Below are 22,053 nucleotides of genomic sequence, written 5' to 3'. Positions count from 1 at the left end.
CCAGTGCTTTTCTCTGTACATTTGTTTTACTGTGAGGACGGTTGGATCCTCTGCTTCCTCATCATCCTCCCTGATTAGCCTTCTTGGTGGCCTTTTGGTTCTTGGTAGGTTAGGGATATCGACATCTAGACCTCCTGCCTGTTCTACACACTCCTGCCACAGATCTGCAAAGCATGAATCTGACTGCATGCACAGCATGCTTGCTTTGAGGCAGTCTGTGGCTTCCTTGGCTTTGGATATTGTGATCGTTTTGCCCTGCAAAACCTTGCTGACCATCTCGGCCTTTGAGAACACTTTCTCGCAAATCAGCAAGCCAAATAAAAACTCAAATGATTTGAGTTGTTTTGCGAGACCGGATGGCTTGCTTCCAGCCTTCCCCCTATCAGTTTCGGAGATCTTAACCAATGCTTCATGCAGAGGTTCCAAATTTTCAAGGACACTTCTGATGGACGAAGCACGCATTGCCCATCTTGTCGGGCACAGTGGCCGCAGTGCAGACTGATCTCTGTGTTGGAGCTTCTGGAAACCTGCCAACCGCTTTGGTGAGTCCCGGACAAAGTTGACCAAATCCTGGACCAAGTCGATAGTGTTCCGCACTAATTGGACATCTCGTGTTGCATCCTGCAGGACGAGATTGAGAATGTGAGACAAACAGTGCACAAAGAAGGCATTTGGCTGCTCCTCTTTTATCCTTGCCTGAACACCGGAGAACCGGCCTGACATAGCACTGGCTTCATCATAGCACTGGCCTCTGCAGTTCTCCAGGGGTATGTTGAGGTGAAGCAGGACGTCCTTGATGATTTTTGTCAACGTGGCAGCATCGGTCTGATCTGTGTTGTACAGACCAAGGAAATCTTCGTAGACTTCAAAATGCTCACTCACATGACGAAGAATGAGTGTGACTTGCTCCTTGTTAGTAAGGTCAGAGGTTTAGTCAACAATCAAAGAGAAGAATTGGTTGGAATTCACTTCTTCTGCAATCGCATGCAGGCAGGGATGAGCTAACATTTCAAGCATTTCATTTTGGACATCATGTTTTTTTTCCCCTTGCGGATAAGCCACTCGGCAAGCTCTTCTGAGTCAGTCGCACATACTTTCAGAAGCTGGACTAGATTGCTCTGATCATCGGTGGAACCCCTGATTGCAATGCCCTGTCTCGCAAGAAAAACGGAACAACTCCAAGATCTTCAGCAGTGCAATTCTGGCTTTTTCACATTCTTTGTTTGCTTTTGTTTGGATTTTGTGAAGCACAGATGAGGAGGACAAGTAATTGCTGAATTTCAGCTCTGCCTCCCTATGAGCATATGATTTCTCATGGGTTTTGAATTTCATACTGGCCTTACTCCAGTTACCAAAACCTTGGGAAGTGAAGGATTCTTCTCTGCATTTTGAGAATGAAAACTATTTCAGCTTTTCAGCCATTCTGCAGCTATGGCAAAAGGCTTTGTTCACTTCTGAGTCCCACTCAAGCCATTGAGAGAAAACGGGTGTTTTGGAGTGTTTTTCAATGTATGTGATGTATAGATTGGGGGGAGATGGTAGCATCTAAAGGTGCCAGGTCAGAGAGGTCGAAATGAGCAGGAGACGGTGGTTCAGAGCGAGCAGGGTGTTAGTGTGAGTACCACACTGAGCAGGGCAGAATGTTTTGAATTCCCCAGTACATCAACATTGATAACAGCAGCACAGAGCAGAGAGAGGTTCATCATTAACACTTTGGGTGCCGGGAAACGCCTAAACACGTCATTCCCGGCCATGCTCAAGTTGCCGAAGACGCCTTACAGCGTCTTTAATATCAATATTTCAAAAATCTGGGATCGGATTCATATTCCCCCTCCGCTGGCCTGAGATCCACCAGGAGGACCCACTGAGCTCTCTGGCGGTTCAGGAGCGCCATCTGGTGGCCGATCGGCGCAATCGCTTAACAGGAAGTGCTATAGAGATTGTGCTGGTCGGCCGTATTACTTCTGGGCACTCGATATAGGTTCCGGGACTCGATCTCGACACACTACATAGCGATCGATTGCCAATAACTCGATAAACAACATGATTTGGACGTATATACCATTATACAAGCTGGAGATGGACCGGGTAAATCGCCATGCCATAATGATAAAATTTCTACTCTACGATGATCGCCCAACGGCGCGCGGAGACTGGGGTGAGTTTTAGCGTGTAAAGTTACCGTCTTCGATACTAACTGCTATTATCAACATTTTACCCACATTAGATGATTGGTATAACGCTGCCCACGGAATTATAAACGCCCCCTAGCCCATCCGGTCAACATCAGATGACGTGTAGTAACTTCTAGAAGTACGTCTAGTTGGAATTTTTTATATCGCGCTGATTGCCATAAAACTGTATTGCATCATCAATATAATGTATTTGGGGCTATAGATCACGTTCTGGAGAAAGCTGCAGAAAGAGATGAAAACATACTTATACATTAGACCATACTTTACTATGAATATGTGAATGAAAAAGTTTAACGTTGCTACACAATGAACAATACATATAGGACTTTGAATGGGCCCTAATAATGGCAATGTAGCAATAGAATTTAAAAAGTTATAGCCCTGCAAAGAAGGGGACTTTCTCTATAGACAAATAGAGCCGGCAACCTACGGTTGATAATGAATTTAACCCATGGCAGCCAAAGTGTTAATGAAACAGTAATGAAACGTTAGAATGTGTGTCTAAAGGTTAAACGCTGTTGTCATGGTAGCGGCACATGACAACCAGAAGAGGGGCGGGGCCGTCGTTGCTATGACGAAGATCATATAAATCGAACAGTAGTTCCGGGTAAGGGCAGAACAAAAGAAACAAATCCCACAGGAGGGAAGAAACCATCAGAGACTGAATAATGGAATGTGTGATTCTCTTTTCAAGAATAACTAGAAAAAAATATCATAACATGTTTTCTGCTTTTCTGACAGTGAGGTTCGAACTGGAAGCGCATGCGCACTAAAACACTTGTTAAAAGAACATATGATCCAAGTATTTGTTGCTTAATTTGTTATCCCTAGTCAGAAAATGCTATAGGAATCCTATAAGAATCTGTATACGTTTTAGGAACCAAACCCATAAGAATCCTATAGGATTCTTATAGAACTGTCTCAAAATCCTATGGGATCCTAAAGGATTCCTATAGGGTTCCAGAAACGTATAGAGATTCCTATAGCATTTTTTTGACTAGGGATGTTATCCTACACTTTAAGCCGTCTGATATTTCCATTACCTGTAACTCTTGGGTCTCTTTCTCTCCTTCTCTGCCTCCATCCCGGGTCTGCACAGTCACCATATCATTCAACATTAAGGAGAGCAATACACTTATGAATACACTGAACCGGTATGAATACACTGAACCGGTTTGAATACACAATCTTTATGCTACTCTGTAAAGAAAGGGAGAGAGGGGGGGGATATATGATCCAAGTATTTGTGTCTTAATTTGTTATGTTATCCTACACTTTAAGCTGTCTGATATTTCCATTACCTGTAACTCTTGGGTCTCTTTCTCTCCTTCTCTGCCTCCATCCCGGGTCTGCACAGTCACCATATCATTCTACATTAAGGAGAGCAATACACTTTTGAATACACTGAACCGGTTTGAATACACAATCTTTATGCTACTCTGTAAAGAAATAGAGAGAGGGGTATTTGTGTCTTAATTTGTTATGTTATCCTACACTTTAAGCTGACTGTCTGATATTTCCATTACCTGTAACTCTTGGGTCTCTTTCTCTCCTTCCTGAGTCTGTACAGTCACCATATCATTCTACATTAAGGAGAGCAATACACTTATGAATACACTGAACATCATCATGAAACATTTCTATTGCACCCTTACTTACAATTCATTATGAATTGAAAATGGGGGACCCTGATGTAAACAAGACGAAAGTCTTTCTCTGGTCTGCATCCCCTTGACAATTGTGTGTATTGAGCCGTACTGTACTGTACCCATTCTGCAATCTGTTATTGATTGATTAAAAATGTTATTAACATATTGCTGAATGGGTACAATACAGTACGGCTCAATACACACAATTGTTAAGGGGATGCAGACCAGAGAAAGACTTTTGTCTTGTTTACATCAGGGTCCCACAAGGGTGCAATTAACACCGTGCAATCCATTATTTGTGGATCCCGCCCTTTAAGTCTTTGAGCTATTAGGCTACTAGGGTTCTTACTTTGCGTTTTGGTGTACTGAAAAATGCTCTGATGTCTGTATTCTTTCTTTTTTCTGCCATGTTACCTGGTTGGCACACACACACACACACATTTTCATTTCAGGTATTGTACCTTAAGATAATTGAAAATCTTGATTTACCGTAAATCCTCAAATATAGGACGGGTCTTCTATTTACCTCAGCTGCAAAGAGCACCAGGCCTTTATTAGATTGGCTTATATAAGAGGCAGGCCATAATTTCAAAAAATTACACTCATGGACATAATCCCTTCATTTTCAGACTTTTATTGCATTATTATTATTATTATTATATATATTTTTTTAATACGTACATTGTCTGTCTACATTTATTTAGACTATCATTGGTATTTAAATATTGAGTGCAGTTGAGTAATTGTGGGATTAACGTAATTCACACACTGAAGTTGGAACTGTCAAAAGGTTGCGGGGTCCGGGGAGCCTAAATTCTTATCCCAACCCATGTTTGCTTCCGCGTTCCGGAAGGTACCACATGCTAAACGCGGAAGCAAACATGGGTTGGGATAAGAATTTAGGCTCATAGCGTCTGTAATGTGTCAATGTGCCTCGTCTGCCATCTAGATAGCGAACGTTAACATTTGCAAACGAAGTCAACGTCATCCAGCTGACACCACATATCTAGATAATCTAGATATTATGACAACGTTAGCTAGCGGCTAGCGCTAAAGCTAATGCTAACGCGAGGGAAACGTTATTATGTACCTGAGCTATTAGAGGATTTATGGTATGACCAGATGGCATTTCGGGACCGTGGAACACTTTTATTGTATTGAGTGGTCAATAGTAAAGACATGTCTAACATAAACCTTTGTTTGAACAATTTACTGGAAAAGCCTGCCTGCTATCAATGACACACTTGGTGGCCTTTGATATTTACACTCAGCCTACCTGCAGCGTGCGCCACTGACTGCTGGGGGTGGGAGGCACTGGATCAAACCATATGGGGGGGCAGGGGTCACAGTCTTTGGAAACTTAAAAACGTGCTATTAACACATTATCTGCCACGCTTATACCCATCAATGTTTGATCTCTGCCACCACTTTAAGTCTATGGAGATGTTCACCTTCTTTGCAGGGCTCTAACTTTTTAAATTGTATTGCTAAATTGACATTACTATGGCCCATTCAACATCGATTATCTATCGTTCAGGATGTAGGAACGTTTTACTTTTTCATTCACACAATCATACGAAAATACCGTCTAGAGTATAAATATGTTTTTATCGTTTTCTGCAGCATTCTGCAGAACGTGAGTTATAGCCCTAAATACATATATTAGATCATCAAATGTAGTTTGATACCGATTGACGTCAGATAAAAAATTTCAATTGTACGACGTCCTACACGTCATGCCTCATCATCTGCTGGTGACCGGTGGGGGGGGGGGGGGGGGGGGGTTTATAAGTCCGTGGCCGACGTTAAATAATTTATTTAGTATGGGTGATATGTTGATTGGAGCAGTGTGTATGTTTAATAATAATCAAAGCAGAAATATCTCTATTATGGGATGTTGATATATGCGATCCATTTCCAGGTTGTATAATAATATATACGTCCAAATCATGTTGTTTATCGAGTTATTGGCAACGGATCGCTATCCAGTGTATCAAGCTGGAGTCCCGCTAGTGATAGTGAGTGGCCCGACGAAATATGGGTGAGCACCACTTCCGGCGCGTCACTTCCGGTTTTGGCGATTCGCCGATCGGCCACCAGATGGCGGTCTTGAACCGTTGGAGAGTTGAGAGGAGATCAACAGCAAGTCTCAAGTCTCCGTGGGTGAAATATGATTACCATGACAGATTTTTGAAATATTGATCTCAAAGACGTTGTAAGACGTCATTGGCAGATTACGCATGGCAAGGAATGATGTCTAAAGTCGTCCTTGGCGATTAAAAAGTTAAAAACAAATTAAATAATTTTTTTTTAATTATAAAACAATGAAGTAATAAACAGATTAAAAAACAAACAAGCAAAACAGTAATGTTCGAAAAAGAGTAGGATCAACCTAAACCTTGCCTAAACCAGAGAGAGAGAGAGATCATTTGTCAATTGAATATGCTACAACATCTGAATCATATACCTATTACCTGCCAGACATCACAGAAGGGTTAGTTTTGATTAATTTCTCAAATGGTCTCTACTGTAAATCCATTTGCATTTCCCAGATAATGTTGGCCAACTTTACCTTCATAGGAAACTGCCTGCTTAAAATGGACCTCCAAGTGGTTCTCCAACTTACTAAACCTTGTTGGTTTGAATAAGGATGCATTGCAGAAAGGGCAATGAAAGTTCTGGCAGCATGTGATGCATCAAGATTTACCATTTTTAATGGTGATATGTTAGGAATCCAGGTAAGAATGTCTAGTTCGAGACTTCCGGTATGAGAGCAGACTGATAGCACACGTGCGATGAAGCTCTTGGTCAAATAAGTGAAAAAACTGATGAATAAGGACCCGAAAAGGAATAAAAAATAGCGATGCACACGAGAAGCAAGGAGGAAACAATGAGTACGAAGGAGAGAGAAATGGAAGGGTCACGAGAAGGGGTGAATTTGAAGGTGCAGAGCCCCCGAAACGAGGACGGGAGGGGACAGGTAGAGGAAGGAGGAGGATCGGCCGCGACCGACAGGGAAATTCCAGGCTGGGCCGTGGCCATGCAGGCCGGAATATTGGCGACAATGGCGAATATACAAACAAGCACGGACACGATAAGGACCGATATTGGGAGGCTAAGAGAGGAATTGAGGAAGGAGCAGGAGGATTTCAGGGGTGAAATGAATACAGGACTCGAAGTGGTCAATGAGAAGATGGCGGAGCAGGGTAGGAGTGTAACGGCGCTGGTAGGAAGAATGGCGGAAGCAGAGGAGTGGAACACGGAGATACACGAGGTATTAACGATAGCAATTCAGCAACAGGAAAGGATGAAGGCCAAGCTGTCGGACATGGAAGGGAGATCGCGGAGAAATAACATCAGGCTATGGGGACTGAAGAAAGGAGTCGAAGGGGAATCGGTGGCCCTATATGTGGAGACGCTTATCAAGAAGGAATTGAAGGAGACAGGGCTGGACAAAATGGAGATTCAGAGGGCTCACAGGGCGCTCGCTCCGAAGCCACACACGGGCAGACCCCCGAGAGCGGTGATTATTAACTTTCTGAGATTCAAGGTAAAGGAATTGGTACACAGAACCGCGTGGAGCAAGAAAATAGAGATCGAGGAGAAAAGGCTGTCGTTTGACCACGACTACTCAACAGAGGTGGCAATAACACGACGAAGCGGAGGAGGGAGACGGGAGGAGCGATGTGGAGCCGGCGCTGAGCCTACAACAGAGAATGGAGAAGGCACGCGGATGGACCAGGGTAGGAGACCGGGGTCCTGGAGCAGAGAGGAGCGAGAGGAGGACCGGAGTGAACCGAGGCAGAGCGAGGGCGGAGGCAGACGAGGAGGCGAGAGATGGGGACGGCGATGAGTACACACAAAAAATGGAATAAGCAGCCCAGATAAAAACAATGTATAAGACCTGATGAAGTACATACATGAAAGCGCACTACAAACGCTGCAGAGGTCAATAATTAAGAATATAAGTATGCAACACATAGAAATGACCAAACACAACGCATGGGAGGGACAGGAGGGTACAGCAAGGACATGCCAACAGAGGCCAGTAGAGGGAGCTGACACACGGTGGGACTGCAGGCATTGCGAATGGGGATAATTACAGGGGTAAACAGGCACATCCCAGCTATAGACAATGCATAGTGCCTAATGAAACACATACATGAACACACATTGCAAATACTACAGATGGAAATCATTAAGAATGTAAATATGCAGCACATAGGAAATGAACAAACAAAATACATGGACGCACACAGAGGATGCCACACATTGGACTGGGATGAAGGAGGGGCAATGGAACGTGTGACTCACATTATGAGAGACCTAGGAGGTGGGGATCTTTGAACAGGAGGAAGAGCGTATAGAGAACTTTGACCAGGAGCTCGAACGCAATAGGCAGCACGAATGCTGGGCAATTATAGTGAGAAGATGGGGGCCAGGGCATCAAGCCCCCACACCACTAGGGAGAGCCCTCTCACTAAGAGAGCCGTTACTCTTCACCCACCAGCAGGGAGAGGGGGGGACTTATGGAACCCCCGAACACCTTGGGAGCACTTTATGTAAAGTTTATGTTTTTCTTTTTGGTTAACTATTATGTGTATACGGTATAAGAGAGCGGAGGCTACAACCGAAAGTAAAATTACATGTGACATGGGTAGGACTGACAGGCGAGCAAAGAAGGAATATGACAAAGGTTAAGGGTATAAGAATGATGTCGTTGAACGTAAATGGAATGAACAATCCGATCAAGAGAAGCAAAGTGATGACGAAATGTAGAAAAGGGGAGTGATATTTTTGCAGGAGACGCATCTTGTAGCACAGGAACACGAGAAACTGAAAAGGTTTGGATATGAAAATGCATATTATAGTTCCTTTAAACAGACCCTGAGGAGAGGAGTAGCCATATTAATAAAAAACACTATGACATTTGAAATGGTCAAGGAAATAAGGGACAAGGAGGGGAGATATGTCCTGGTGAAGGGGAGGATGGAGGGACAGGTGGTGACGTTAGTCAATGTATATGCCCCCCCAGAGAGTGAGAGATGTTTATTTGAGACCATTTTTGACATGATAGCAATGGAATTGGAAGGGATCCTAATATGTGCGGGGGATTTTAATGTGGTATTAAATTATGACATGGACACTACAAGTACTAGGAAAGGGAGATCACAAATTAGTAGATATATGAATATACAAATGGCAGAAATGGGAATTACAGACGTTTGGAGGGGCATACACACGTTGGACAGGGAGTACACGCATTACTCACACCCGCACACGACATATTCGAGAATAGATTATTTTCTTATGACGACGGGGGATAGTTACAGGGTAAAATAATGCAGAATAGGAGTAGCGGACATATCAGACCACAGTGCAACATATCTGACAGTGGATCTTGAGAGTAGACGGAGGAACACGGTCTGGAGACTAAATGTGGGACTATTAAATAACAAGGGGTTGGTAAGTGGAATTAAAGAGGAGATAGCCAGATACAAGGAGGAAAATGACAACAGGGAGGTGGACCCGAACATTCTATGGGACACACTGAAGGCAGTAATAAGAGGCAAATTGATAGAGAAAGCAGCACTACTGAAGAGAGCCAGGACAGACATATCACAATCTGATAGGGAAGCTGAAGGAATTAGAGAGGAAGCACCAGATCTCAAAAGAACAGGAAACACTCAGGGAAATCAAAGAAGTAAGGGGGAAAATAAATAGGGAACTATTGACGGAAATAGAAAAGAAAGCGAGGTTTATGAAGCAGACGTACTATGAGGGGGGGTCAAGGGCGACTAGGCTGTTAGCTAGGAGGATTAGGACACAACAGAAGTTAAACACGATACACACAATAAGGGATACAAAGACTAACGAGATATTGAGAGATCCAGCTGAAATAGAGGACATTTAGAGATTACTATAAGACACTATACAGAAGCAGGGTGGGAGTGCAGTACTGATTAGCCTAGATGCAGAAAAGGCATTAGACAGTGTCAGATGGGTGTTTTTATATAAGGTATTAGAGAAATTCGGACTAAACGAAAGGGCAATGAAAACGATCAAGGCACTATATCAGGAGCCGACAGCGAGAATTAAGGTGAATGGCAGCCTGACGGATAGAATTAGACTGGAGAGGGCTACCAGACAGGGCTGTTGCCTTTCGCCGACACTCTTCGACGTATTCATAAAACCATTGTCAAGTCAAGTCAAGAGTTTTATTTGTCACGGCATACAAGTATACAATGAAATGCGGGTGGTCTTGCCCGCAACGATGTGCAATACAGTAGTACAACATATAATAGAATCCAATAAAACAACATTGTACAATAAACAGGTAACATAGTGGGGCATCTCGGTATTTGTACATAAGTTATTTACAGAGCATGGAGGACATGCTAGGTCCTTTGGTAGTGCAATACACTGTTACTGTTGCTATACTATTTTTAAAGTGACCTTTCCTTTGTGGCCATAAGTGTGGGCGTGTGCAGCATGAGTGTGTGCTTGCTCATGTTAAAGTGGCTGCTAGTGTGCGAGCGTGTACAGTGTGCGTGTCGTGTGTGTGCTCATGTGTGCTTGTGTGTGGAGAGTTCAGTGTTCTGTGGCACTCAGTGTTCAAGGCTCTGATGGCCTGGGGGAAGAAGCTGAGCCGAAGCCTCTCTGTCCTAGTAGCTGGGGTTCGCAGGAGTCTGCCTGACCTCAGCAGCTGGAACAGGCTGTTATTGGGGTGGTGAGGGTCTTTCATTATTCTGCAGGCTCTGGATTTGCACCTCTTGTTGTATAGAACCTGCACGGGAGGTAGTGCAATACCCGTGGTACGCTCGGCTGAGCGCACCACTCTCTGTAGGGCCTTCTTGTCCTGTGCCGTCCTGTTTCCAAACCAGGCAGTGATGTTTCCAGTCAAGATGCTCTCTACAGCTCCGGAGTAGAAGGACTGGAGTATCTTCCCAGATACTCTGGACTTCCTTAACTGTCTCAGGTGGTAGAGGCGCTGCTTCGCCTTTTTTACGACAGTGTCTATGTGTGTTGACCATGTCAGATCCTCTGAGATGTAGACCCCCAGGTACTTAAAGCTGCTCACCCTGTCCACGGTAGCCCCGTTTATCCTCAGTGGTGTGTGTGTCTCCTGCTGTCCTCTCCTATAATCCACGATCAGCTCCTTGGTTTTACCAATGTTCAGGAGCAGGCTGTTGTCCTGGCACCAGCGTTCCAGTACCTCAACCTCCTCCCGGTAGGCCTTCTCGTCGTTGTCCGAGATCAGCCCCACCACCACCGTGTCGTCTGCAAACTTCACTATGGAGTTGGAGCTGAACTTGGCCACACAATCGTGTGTGTAGAGTGAGTACAGCAGGGGGCTCAGAACACAGCCCTGGGGGGACCCGATGCTCAGGGTGATGGTGTTGGAGGTCTGACACCCCACCCTGACCGCCTGGGGTCTTTCACTCAGAAAGTCCAGTACCCTGGCTGGACATGTGTCGGAGGAAGCACGTGGTAGCCTCCACTCTCCCAGACCGACTGTGGGGGGTAAGTGCGCAGCGACCAGGAAGGGGATTGGGAATTGGCATAACGACTAACATTGGGATGGGAGAAAATCGGAGGAAAAAAGGAGGGGGGGGGAAAAAAGTCCAGTACCCAGGCGCTCAGAGCGGAGCTCAGACCCAGCTCGATCAGCTTGTCCACCAGTCTGGTGGGGACTATGGTGTTGAACGCTGAGCTGTAATCAATGAACAACAGTCTCACATAGCCCCCCTTCTAGCGGTCAAGGTGAGAGAGGGTGCTGTGCAGTACCTGGGAGACCGCGTCGTCAGTGGACCTGTTTGTCCTGTATGCAAATTGCATAGGGTCCATATCACTGGGGAGGGAGGCACAAATGTGATCCTTGACCAGCCTCTTGAAACATTTCATGACCACAGAGGTGAGTGCCACCGGTCTGTAGTCATTGAGACATGTTGGGGAGGGTTTCTTCGGTACAGGGATGCTGGTAGACATCTTGAAGCAGGCAGGGACCACTGACTCCGCCAGGGATTGATTAAATATGGCGGTGAACACAGGGGCTAGCTGGTGACGTCACTAGCCGTTGATCCAGCGGCGCCACCGTTTACACCAAACCGAGCGTAGAAAGATTTGAGTTTGTCCGCGAGAGAGGCGTCGTCGCTCCCCATTGAGGGGGCGCTGACTTTGTAGTCAGTTATTGTCCTCAGTCCCCGCCATAAGCCTCTTGTGTCGTTTTGTGCCATTTGTGTCTCCAGTTTATCAGCATATGTCCGTTTTGCAAGTTTTACAGCCTTGCGCAGAGTATAGACTGAAGCCTTGTACTCCTCCATGTTTCCTGACTCTCTGCCCAGGTTGTAAGCAGTGGTGCGAGAGTTCAGAGCTGCTCTGATAGTACTGTCCACCCACGGTTTCTGGTTTGGGAAAACCTGCACCTTTTTCATGGGGACAATACTGTCAGCGATTGTTGTTATGAAGCTCACAACGGTGTCCGCGAACTCGCTGACGTCACTGGCGCTTCCTTGAAACATATTCCAATCCGTGTCTGCGAGCGCGTCCTGAAGCGTGGCCTCTGATTGGTCGGTCAATTTTTTTGTCTCACGTGACACGACGGCGTCACGTGATCTTTGTTTGTAAGCAGGAAATAACAAGATGGAGTCGTGGTCTGACGAGCTTGTAGCACCCGTCAATGGTGGAGCCGCTACAGCCTTGTAGCCGGCTCTGAACGGGGTGTAACAGTTGGCACAACGGATCAGACAGACCGAGGACATCAAAGGGATAGAGATAAAGGGAACAGAACACAAATTAGGCCTATTTGCGGATGACGTGATAGTGTACATGAGACAACCAGATACGAGCTTCCCGGCGCTGATGGATCTACTGAAGGAATATGGCCACTACTCAGGGTACAAACTAAACGTGACAAAGACACGGACCTTAGCGTGGAACTATACTCCAATGACAGAAATTAGTGAAGAATACGGGATAAGGTGGGACATGGACAAGATTAAATACCTAGGGGTAAACATCACGAGAGGGGTTGGGAAGTTGTTTGAGGCAAATTATACACAGATCAATCAGAACATCAAGAGAGACTTAGAGAGATGGACAGTAATGCCCCTGGATTTCAACTCAAGGATAGAGGTTATTAACACTTTAATCGCCGAAGACGCTGTTCAGCGTCTTTCCCCGCCATGCTCATTCTGCCGAAGACGCTGGACAGCGTCTTTGATATAAATTTTTCAAAAATCTGTGATCGAAATCATATTTCTCCCCCGGAGACATGAGATGTACTGTTGAGCCCCTCTCAACTCTACAACGGTTCAAGAGCGCCATCTGGTGGCCGATCGGCGGATCGCCCAGGGCAGAAACAGGAAGTGGAAGCTGGTGCTCATTTCAATTCGGTCCGATCACTCGCTAATAGTCCCAGGACTCGAGCTGATCACAACTGATAGTGATCCGTTACCAATAACTCGATAAACAACATGATTTGGACGTATACTATTATACAACCTGGAAATGGATCGGATATTTCGACATCCCATAATAGAAAAAATTCTGTTCCACGCTCATCTCCCAACGCTACGAGGAAGCTACGGTGAGTTTCAGCGTTATTTGTTAACGTCTTCGATACTAACTGCTCTAATGATCATATCACCCACACTAGATGAATGATATAACGTTGCCAACGGAATTATAAACGACCCCCCCCCCATCCGGTCAACATCAGATCATACGTAGTAACTCCTAGAAGCGCGTACAGTTGACATTTTTTATCTCGCACAGATTCCTACCAAACTGTATTTGATCATCAATATAATGTATTTAGGGCTATAAATCAAGTTCTGGAGAAAGCTGCAGAAAACGATAAAAACATACTTATACTTTAGACCGTATTTTAGTATGAATATGTGAATGAAAAAGTATAACGTTGCTACACCCTGAACAATAGATATAGGACGTTGAATGGGCCTTTTTTCATCTTCTTGAGAAGTCCTGTGCAAATGCAGACCGTTTTCTAGATCAAGAGGTTATTGTCACTGGTGATTTTAACTGTAATGTCCATCCAACTAGTCATTTAAACAATGGTCTACTTGCAGATTTTATGAATTTTTGCTCAGTTTTTGATTTTACACAATTGATTGATGATTTTACCAGAATTACTAAGACTAGCAGATCTATCATTGACCTGATCTTGTCATCTGACAAAGAAAAAATATGTCAATCTGGGGTGCTACCTTTAGGAATCAGTGACCATTTTGTCACATACTGTCACAGCCAGGTTAGGATAAGGTCAATGAAAAAGTACAACCTGGAAAATTTCCAACAACTATTGCAGTCTGAAGACTGGAGTCATGTTACAGAGTGCGACAAAGCTCAGGAAGCTTGGATCATTTTTAAAGAAATATTTCTATCGGTATGCCCCATCAGGCTTGTCAGAGTCAAACAACGTTCCAAACCCTGGATGGATTCAGACATCTTAGAACAAATTCGGTTAAGAGACAAAACTCTGGCAACATTTAGAAAATGCGGCGATAGCGCTCTATTCGATGAGTATCGACACATGCGAAATAGAGTAACCAGCCTGGTAAAAAAGGCCAAAATAGAATACTACAAAACAAAATTCCAAGAAGTGAAAATCTGGGGGCTCCCATTAGAAACAATTGTTCAGCTTCTTCAAAGATTGGGTTGGATATTGATAATGAAATTTGCTTTGACAGTGCAAGGGTGGCCCAAAAATTCAATGATTTTTTCACTACAGTGGCATCAACACTTGTGAAGAAGTTACCCGAACCCACTCGACAGTTTGGTAGTAGTCATGTATTTAATTATTATTCAGATAAGGTTGCACAGGATTCCTTCAAATTACAACCAGTGGACATGGCCCTGGTAGAAAAAACGATCAATACCCTAGGCAAGGATAAAGCTACTGGAATAGATGGCTTACCAGTGAGGTTTATCAAAGACGGAGCAAAACAGATTAGTGAACCTCTAACACATATCATCAACCTATCACTGAAACAGGGTATCGTACCCGATGACTTAAAATGTGCCAGAGTGGTTCCACTACACAAAAAATGAGATAGGACAAACGAGGGAAACTATCGTCCAGTTTCTATTCTCAGTGTCATCTCCAAAGTTCTTGAGAAGGTCATATTTAATCAAATATCAGATTTTCTTAAACAGACAGATCTCCTTTATCAATTCCAGTCTGGCTTTCGCCCTGGGTATTCTACGGATGCTTGCCTGATTGATCTCACTGACCATATTCGAACCCAGATGGACTGTGGCAAACGAACTGGCATGGTTCTGATTGACCTGCAGAAAGCGTTTGATACTGTTGACCATCAGATCCTGCTTGAGAAGCTCAAAGCCTGTGGGATGGACGATGGGTCTGTGAGATGGTTTAGGTCGTACTTGACTGGGAGGACCCAGGTTGTGAACATAAATGGTGTCGCATCTTCATATAATGAAATAACATGTGGGGTGCCGCAAGGCAGCATCCTTGCTCCATTGCTATTTTCACTATATGTTAATGACATGGTGTCTGCCGTATCCTGCAGACTCCTACTGTATGCTGACGACTCAGCACTTCTGGTGTCTGGAGACGACACGGCAGAAATACAAGCCGGTCTCAGTAGGGAGCTGGAAAGCCTTCACAAATGGTTAGTTGACAACAGATTATCGATTCACCTTGGAAAAACTGAGTCAATTCTATTCAGCTCAAAACATAAATTAAAGGAATGTTCCCGACTTGAGATAAGCTGTAATGGCTTCAGTGTCGAGTCTAGAGACTGTGTTAACTCTTTCCGTACCACTCATTTTTTATAGGTGGTTGAAAGCCACTCACGAGATTTCTCTGCATTTTTTTTTCTTTTTTTTTTAGCGATCTGAAAAATTATTGCATCACCCGAGCCTACCCGAGTATAGCCGAGCGGCGCCGGCGATCACTGTGGAAAAAAGCGCCCCCTGTCGTCTCCCAGATGACATAAGTGATTTTGGAATGGACTCAATGAAAATGAATGGGGAAAAAAATCCGGTACTCCACATTTTCCAGTCCACTGATCCAGCCGGGGTTACCACAGTTAATTCTGGAACCTCAGATCCCCGCTGATCATGGAGTTCTACAGTATCGCGTTGGATCCATACACGTATCGATTTTTTAGAATGGTGATCAGGAATTGGAATATACCAGTTGGATACCATCTGATGTCAGGTAAGGACTCTATGTTATCAGTGTTAGGATAATCAGAGTAAGTTTGATGAAGATATAGGCTGTTTTGTGAAATGTCTTCTTTCGGTTTCACTGTAAAAGTCCGAGAGGAAATCAACGAGGCGGTTATCCGTGCGCGGCCGTAATGTGCTTGCGTGCACGTATAATATTGATCATCTAGCGTTTATTTGAAAACGATTCATAAAAAGGCTGACGAATATCAACGTTGTGGAATATTCCACTAAAAGACGATTTTCATAGAATGCTCCAGAATGAGCTGTTTTTTATATCAAAACGGGGGCTTTTCTAACTGCTCTGAAACGGAAATGACGCGATAAAAAAACAATCTGCCTTGACAGCACTGACTGGAAAATAGTCTTTGATAATGCGATGGGCAGATTAGACACATAGCCATAATTTAAAACATAGATTAGGCGATATTAACATTAACATTGGCGCCGATGGTGGCATTCAGCCGGTAAAAAGGAAAACCAGGCGTGGCGCTCAAAGTGTTAAATACCTAGGTGCAGACCTTGACCAAACACTCTCAGGGAAAACAATGGCCCTGAAGGTGATCAAAAAAGTTAACACAAGGGTGAAATTTTTGCACAGAAAAAAGAGGTTCTTATCACTGGAAACTATGAAACTGCTTGCCAACTGCATGATCCTCAGCCAATATGACTATGCATGTACGTACTGGTATAGTGGTGTTACAGTGAAAAGTAAACACAGGCTACAAACCAGCCAAAATAAGACCATACGATTGGTCCTAAATCTGCCACCTCGAACCCATATTGAGCCATGTCACTTCAATGAGGTGGGATGGCTCCCTGTGGAGCAGAGGGTCTCCTTTCTGAAACTGGGACATATGTATAAAATGTTAAATGGATCTGCCCCCAGATATTTATGCTCTCGTATTGTCCTGCGTGGCCAGGTCCACGGACGACAGTTACAGTCTGGACAGCTCTCAGTTTATGAGCCTAGAAAGGGTTCCTATTCACAGAATGGCTTTCTGTCTACAGCCAGCCGGCTGTGGAACTCTCTGCCCAGGGCCATCCAAAACTCCCCCACTATTGCTGTCTTCAAGAGGGGTGTGAAGCGACATCTGCAACCGGTGCTTGGCCACCACTCTTGAAGAACAGGAACATGACATGCTGAAATGAGGCTCTTTCAGAAAATTTGTGTTGTCTATTTTATCTACTTGTTGTATCTATTTTATCTTCTTAACTCTTTCTTTGTGATTTATTGTATTTTTCTTGGGACCATGTTGGAAACAAGTCGACAGACTTTCACATGTTATCCTTGTACCCCTTGTTTTTATACTATTGTATAAATTTTATGTACTAAATCAAAATCAAATCAAAATCAAATCATAGCTCCAATTTGGGTCCCAAATTGCGGTACAAATGAAGGAGGTGTCTCGGGTAGTGGACTCTAGTTAATATTATGTTCTCTCTGCAATTAGACTGCCCCTCATTCATTCATTCATCCCTATCTGATGCTATCTCTGAAAACAGTTCCTGCGAGCGCAGTCAGTGCACCCGATAACGCTAAACCTGCATTCATTCGGAGAGAAAGACCTATTCCACATGCTATTTAGGGTTTGACAATAATTACACTAATATCGCTATTTCACAATGAACTATAATGAATTACGGGGGTCATACAGAACACGTCAGTCAAGCTTATTTCCGCGTTGAAACTAATGCAAGCAACTGATGAGAGCTATGCCGTCCGTCTGCAGTCCCCATATTCTACCACATGGCGTCAGCTACGCATGCTCTGGGCTATGCGTAGACATAAGCACAAAGTCAAGTTCACGTTCAAATTGATAAATCCCACACTTTGCTTACGCACGCACGGGTTAAGCACATATCTGTGCGTACGCAACGTTGATGAATGAGGGCCCTGGTCTGGGTTGGTTGTGCTGTTCCAGCGTGCAGAGTGGAAAGTGTGTGGCTCCTTTGGGTCATACAGGAGTGTTGCATCGACAGCCAAGGCCCATTCTGTCAGGAAGTCACCATCAGCGTTTGAGCTGCTGTATGCCCAGTCTGTATGATGGCTGTTGAAATCACCAGCATATACGGCAGGGGCTGGGACATCCGGCAGGGATGTTGGGACCAACCTAATCGGAGGCGGCTTGTAGATGTAGACGATGGCAGTGTCTTGCACTTTGGTTGTAATCCATTCCACCTCTGCATCCTCTGCGGACTGTGTTACAGCTGACCAGTCAATGTCATTGTGGACGAGCATGGCTATGCCGTGATGTTTGTCGGCAGTATAGCCAGCCAGGGCATACCCAGGAAGCTTCAGGAAGTTCTTGTTTTCTGTGTGGGTCTCCTGCAGTAGAACCATGGTCACCTTGTTTTTAATGGCAATCTGTTCGATGATGTTGAGCTTCGCGGTGGTGAGGCCTTCAACATTGAGCTGCAGTGGCGCTAAGCCTCGACAGTTGGCTGCATTTAAATGTCCCGCCTGGCCTGCAGAGGCTTGGCTTGTGGTCTGCAAATGTGGTAAAGACATTAGTTTCGCTTGCAGGGCATGCAACCTTGCAACTACCCTTTAGCTGCTTGCGGGGAGGGCCACGTGGAGGCTGTCTTTGTCCATCCCAGGTGTTCAAGCGATGGCGCCCAATAATGAGTATAATCGTTGTTGGCAGGGAATGTATTAATGGCTATAGTTGGCTCCACCTCTACAGATCTACAGATCCCAGGTCAGTCTAATCGACTGACCTGCAGTTACACAGGGATAGATGATAGGGGGCGCTTTTTTCCCATCTGAGCTCCTGGAGGGGCTGCTGTACCAACGGGAGACTCTGTTGATGAAATATGAATTCAGATTGCTAATAAAAAAATCAAACAACATTTCTCGTCGTCGGCACTCAACGGGGGGGCTGATAAAACGAGAATAGTCGTCGATGGCATCCAAAGTGTTAAAGGTGGAGAAAGAAGTGACCTAAATAACTGTCAACCAATCTAACAAAGTTATCCTGCCTAGCAAAACTCCTGGAATCATTGGTAAATAACCAACCTAAAGAATTTCTCTCAAACTGTATTAATCTGAATTAGCCTACACAATTCTGGTTTTATAGAAAAGCATAGCATGATTTCAGCCACTACTTTAGTTATACGTTAAAAAAAAATCTTGGGAATTGCCCATGAAAGGTGTCCAGCAGGGATCAATTCTGGGCCCTGTCTTATTTACCATCTATTAATAATATTGTCTCATCGTTGAGCGGTTGTCAAGGTCTTTGTTTAGCTAACAGATAGGGGTGCACCGATGTATCGGTCGGGTATCGGTATCGGCCGATAAGTACCTTGTTGACTGCAATCGGCCTATCGGCCGATAAGCTCGAATGTGCCGATGGCAGTAGCCGATAAATATCCATCAATTTGTGTCGCGTCAAAAGGCAAAAAAAAGTTCAGTCGTGTTGCGACCTGCACAACGCCGCCCCCGGCCCACACACACACAAGCTACTGCATCAAAGTTACTACTTATGATTAACAAATGCATTCGTTTTGTGGCATTAACGTTATATAGTTAGTGTTACACGTTCAATAACATCAGCATATTATTTACCCGAACGTAGCAAGCATTCATACTAGCTCAGTTCCTTCCGTTGCTCATAGAGCCCTGAGTTTTACCCATTCTGCAATCTGTTAATAAAGTTTTCAATCAGACACATGTATAGAAAGGCTTTGTTTTATTATAATATTCGTTGCAGTAAAATAATTTTGCCTCATTTAGTCATCCTGTGGAGCTAAAAGCTAAACGTCGGCCGCGCTTTGTTGTTGTTGTAGAAAATAGTATCCAGCTGCAGCCCGGTAGACCATACTGGGAGAACTAGTATCTAGCTGCAGCCCGGCAGACCATACTGGGAGAGAGATAGTGCTATTTCTTGATGTTTCCTTTTTTTAAGTAAGTAAAGAGGCCTATGTTCATATCGGTTAGCACAATTTGTAACACAAATATACAGTAGTTTCATAAAAAAAATATATATATATAAAAAAAAATGTATAAAAAAAAAAGTTAAAAAAAAAGATTGTTGCCACAAATATCGGTATCGGCCGATTGTGTTAGTTGAACAATCGGTATCGGTGGCAAATTTTCATATCGGTGCATCCCTACTAACAGATCAATGCTGTTGATAGCTAGCAATCAGCAATAACATTTGACTCAGATGGTCCGTTAACGTAACTTAGCTAATTGTAAAGTTAACTAGTTCACTAACTGTTTGCAGTTTTAGTTGACCGATATGTAAAAAAGAAAAAAAAAACACATCTCTAATATACTCTATACTGATGTGTGGAAAGTGATGCCAGCCTCCCTGGCTTTGGCAGACCTGCCAACTTTGGGAACATATTTTCAGTACCACAATAGTGTAACGCTCACACACTTTTGCACCTCTTCGCTTTGCACACGATCATGCCATATCACCACACACACGTAAGTCTTTCTTCATAATTCTAATTTTGACTGTTGAAGGGATCAGGCATAATTGTATAATTTGACCCAATTCTTAAATCACTTGCACTCTTTCACTCACACTATATTACTATATTATGGTATACAGTGCTAGTCAAATGTTTGAGTACACCTTCTTAAAACAGTAAAAACACTTAAAAACAAAAACAAATGTTTTCATAATAAAAAATACTTCAAACTGTATAAACCTTTCTATAAATACCCAATACAGTATCAGTCAACGGTTTGAGTACACCTGCATACATTTTTTTTGTTTTATTTTCTATATAACGTGTTTGCATTGTCAAGTATTTATAGAAACTTGTGTTGCAGGGCATGCTTTCCATTTGTATTTAATAAATAAATAATTGAATGCAATTATAGCTAAATTATTACCTGAAGCTCCTTGGTGGCTAATGCCAACATCATAATTGCACAATATACAAAATACATGGTGAGGCATCTTTTAGGGGCAGAGACACAGCCATTGCTCCTGATATTTTGCGAGGAACTTCTGTGGCCAATACTCGCTTCACATATCATATCATGATCAATCAATGGCATCGGCCGGGTCTACCATCTCTGGTGTTTTCATGCATCCTTTGGTCCTGAGTGCGTGACATTTGATCTGGTAAAAAAAATGCAAATGCTTGCACAAAAGCCTGCCACGTCATCATCAAAGGTAAATGTTTTTTTTTATATATATATAAGTGCCTGAAAATGCTGTTCTTGTTAGTTTGTTCCTGCTTCTTTTTTCTATTGTAGTGTCTGAAAACTGTTTTATTTGTAGAGTGACACTTTAATAAACATTTATACTCTACTCTCTTGCATTAAAGCATCATCATTATATGTACTCTTACAGTTACATTAACATTTGGTCATTGAGCTGACACTTTTATCCAAAGCGACTTACAAGTTTTGTACGACAAGTCAGTAGGAATAGAATATAATAGAAATCCTTTAATAATCCCAAGGGAAATTCGGCACTACAGATCGCTCACATTGAACAACAATAAACATTTAGGTAGTTAATATGACTAAAATAGGAATAAGAATATAATAATATTAAAAATAAGAATAAAATAGAATAAATAATCAAATATGGTCCGGGACATACATTCTGGTATGTATATACATTCTAAAATCTTAAATATACAACTATACAGCCAAAAATATACAGAAATATACAGTAAAATGTACAGTAATAAGTGTGAAAATGAAAAGTGTCCAGGAGGATTATGAGAAGTATAAATTTGTGTCAAGGAACATTTTGCCAGGCTGTACTGTCACCCTGTGCTCAGTGATGCAGTGAGGCACAGTGATGCATAGAGTCTAATGGCTGTCGGAATGAAGAACTTCCTGTGCCGTTCAGTGTTACATCTAGGGAGTCTTAGTCTAACACTGAACATGCTCCTTCTTTCAGCCAAGTCCACGTGTAGTGGGTGGCAGTGTTCGAATTATGAGGGGGCCAATGGGGGCTCAGCCCCCATAGCTATAGTCTGAGCCCCCATAGTCAAGACCCCCTGTGGGGGTCTCTCAA

This window comes from Notolepis coatsorum (assembly GCF_963971535.1).
Source record: "Notolepis coatsorum genome assembly, chromosome: 13".
In the NCBI taxonomy this organism is placed as follows: Eukaryota; Metazoa; Chordata; class Actinopteri; order Aulopiformes; family Paralepididae; genus Notolepis; species Notolepis coatsorum.
Note: the sequence above shows the minus strand (reverse complement) of the source record.